The following is a 3679-nucleotide window of genomic DNA, read 5'->3' on the forward strand; positions in this document are numbered from 1 at the left end:
ATAAAGGTATATGTATCAGCTCTGAAATAAGGTATAGCATATGATCAAGGTATAACATATGATCAAATCACTGGTATGTATTTGCAGCTATTTAAATCATTGGTATGTATTTGCAGCAAATCACTATCTTTTAACAGCAGCAACATATTAATGGAGAGCAACATATTAATGGACAACATATTAATGTTTTATATGCTTTTTACATTGTCTTTTCATGTTATTGATTGATTCTTTTTTTGAAGTTTTAGCTTGTTTGTTGTCTGCTTTATAACAGCAACAGGAGATGGAGATGAACCCAGCCTAGCCAACCATTTGGCAGCTCAAAATTTTGACTTGAACCATTACCTTCTAATTTATGACAACAGAAGGATGTGGTTGGGTAGAAAATCAACAAATTTAAAGAACAAATAAACCCGATTACTAATATTACAAATGAAGATCTCAACACCAAAATAAAGACTTCCACACACACACACACACACACACACACACACACACATATATATATATATATGATCAAATCGTTGAGTCTTTCCTCAAAATCTGATTCATTCCTATGGGCAAAAAAAAAATTAAAATTATCAACAAGTCTTTACTTCATTATTTACTTTTGGAAACAGCAGGAAGAGAAGACTATTCATAAATCGAACAACATCACCACCAAAAACTTCATTATTTAGTTTTGGAAACAGAGAATGCAAATAGCAGGAAGAGAAGAGAATTCATAAACCAAAATTATCAACAAGAAGAACCAAGTGAATACCTCAAAGAAATTGCTAGGGTTTTGAAGAAGCTGTGGAGAAATCAAAACCTCCAAAGTCTGGTTATATGCACCGATGAAGTATTCTTGGGAACCGCCCATTTGTGCAAAGTTTGCAATACTTGAAGAAATCATACGCTGAACTTACTGATTTGGGTTTGGCTCAGGAACATTCATCATCAAGAAGCTGGAAAAGAAGAAGAAAAGAGAAAGCAATGTTGACCTTACCCAAAATGATTTGGCAGGGAAGGATTTTTCTAGAAAAGGAAGAGAAGAGAAAAAGAAGTCCGAATATTTACCACTCAATGCATAAAAGCTTGTACCCCATGCTTGATGACTTGTAATTAAGAGTTTTTTAAAAAATCTTGCATAAAATAGTTGTAACTTAAGCTTAGTAACTTGTACTTAAGACTTTGTCTTAAATGGTTATATATGTAGTATAGATATACACATATATGCAGTGGTGGATCCAGAAATAATTATCGTTGAGGTATAATATAAAATAAAATAATAATTAACTAAAATATATGATTGCATTATAAATGGTAAAAGAGTGCCCTACAAATATTCATATCTTATAATTCGCTAATTACATCATAATTTGTAACATTGAGCAATGCTTCTTTTTCTATGGTACAGATCAATGGAACATTCAAAAATTCACCATCGATTTTGTTGCACAAATCAGATTTCACAATCTATATGGTAGAAAAAAACATCTTTCGAAGCGTTGTTCTAGCAACGGGGAAAAACAAAGATAGCGTCAATAATCGGTATACTAGAGGATAAGTTGTATATTTTTTTGTTTCCACCATTAATCTAGCGAGCTCGATAATACCCCTCAAATCGGAAAATCTTTCATCTCGACGCATAATAACATAGTACATGTTGTTTCTCAAATGCGATCTTTTCCATATGATCAAAATTGTAAGGATACAACCCAATGAATTTCAATAAATCTAATATGGTGAACTGAGAAAATGAATCACATGGACCAAAGTCGTTGTATTATTAAGCAATTCGGTGATGAACTCACTGAATCAATCCATAAACTCTTGAAGTTGCATGTTACCCAGTTTCCATGAACACTTTGCAATAGTTGTCTCGTTCCTCTTACCAATGAAACCGTTTCTACAACATTGTGATTCTTTTTTGAAGATCCCATGACAATAAGTTTGTAACCTCTAAAATATGAAACATCAATTGCAAATAAATGACAATCATATGTCTTGTAATAAGCTAGAATACTAGTTGCTTGAGTGTGACTAAAACCATTATCGTCGTCTTTTTCAACATATGGAATCACTTCAACAACATCCAGAAACAAACCAATCCCAAAAACAAACCAATCAAGCTCAATATGATTTTGTAATGAGAACCCTAGTGTATCTTCTTGTGCAACCCTCTTTCAGTTTCAATTTCACGCTTACCAATTGTCTCTTGCACTCTATATTCGTAACTTGTTGAATCATGTATTTATGTCTGCAAGAAGCGTACACCACATTGATCACCATGTGTAGCATATTAAAAAAGTTTTCGGCTCAGTCATGTTTATTCACAACCGCTCCAACAACTAACTGAAGTTGATGAGTAAAATAATGATATAATATGTCGAGCTATTACCATTCAAGATCAAAGCTTTAAATCCATGAACTCACCACACATATTTCTTACTCCATCATAACTTTGCCCTCTTACCTGTTTCAGACTCTATTTTCAACAAATAAAGTATCAATCGCAGGATTTAAGAATTATAGAAGATGTTCCTGTCACATGAACAATACCAAAAAATTTCTCCTTAACAATACCCTACTCATCAACATATCACAAAACCACCGGCATTTGTTACTTTCTAGAAGCATCATTAGACTCATCAACTAGCAATGCAAACACATTATCACGTATCTTTTCGAAATGGATTTATTTGATTTGCAAAGGAAGCAACAATATATTTTTGAATACTTAAAGTCATCATTTGATTATTCTTTGGATCATTTTTCAATAATACCCTTACCAACATCCTTAGCAGTCTGTCAAATTGTTTTTCCTAACATTCTAGTCTCCAGATTCCAAACAAAACTTGCAATAACTAACATTATCGTTTACTAACCTGATACAATTTACCAACAATAGCAAAATTAAGTAAATCAACAAAATCATATTCATCCAAAAATCAGAAGGCAAGAAGCAACATGATTATGTTCATTTAGAAATCAAAAATAGAAATTAAAAGCAAGATTTTTAGTGTTTTACCGAAAGCCAATAACCGAGATGGAAAGTAGAACTAAGAGACTAGAGACAAAATCAAAACGGAAATGGGTGGCATTGTACACATGCTTAATTAAAATATCTGTACATATAAATTTATTTTAAAGAACAGAATCTGAGACAAAAAGTCTAAGAAAACAAAATATAGAACAGTAAAAGAAAAGGTAAAAAGACTAAAATATTCTCTTTTTTAAATAGAATTATTCAAATGAACAAAAATGTGAAAATGATGTATTATATGCATAGTACATATTTGATAATATACGAAAATGGTTGATATGGAGCATGTCCACCATGACCTTTTAAGTAGATATTTTGAAACCAATGTTCTATTTAGTTGTCAAATTTATGCTTATTGTATGAATTCAATAATCAATATACACTTTGAACGACTATGTAATGGATAATGTATCACTAAAATTTGTTTGATATTGTTTTCAATAGTCTTCTTTAGTGATTCATGCATACAATCTTCCTACAGTTGGTTTGATATCTTCATCTTATCCAGTACTTCGATCCACCAAGTATCTCGACCAGATTACATGACCGGGTTCTTTAGCTTCAATATAAGAATAGCCTGTGTAATGTTTTATTAAACGTTTTTGTTAGAATATTCATGTGACGAGGTGAACCTATAGTATATTCATATTG

This window comes from Cynara cardunculus (assembly GCF_001531365.2).
Source record: "Cynara cardunculus var. scolymus isolate 2C chromosome LG 1, CcrdV1, whole genome shotgun sequence".
NCBI classification, from domain to species: domain Eukaryota; kingdom Viridiplantae; phylum Streptophyta; class Magnoliopsida; order Asterales; family Asteraceae; genus Cynara; species Cynara cardunculus.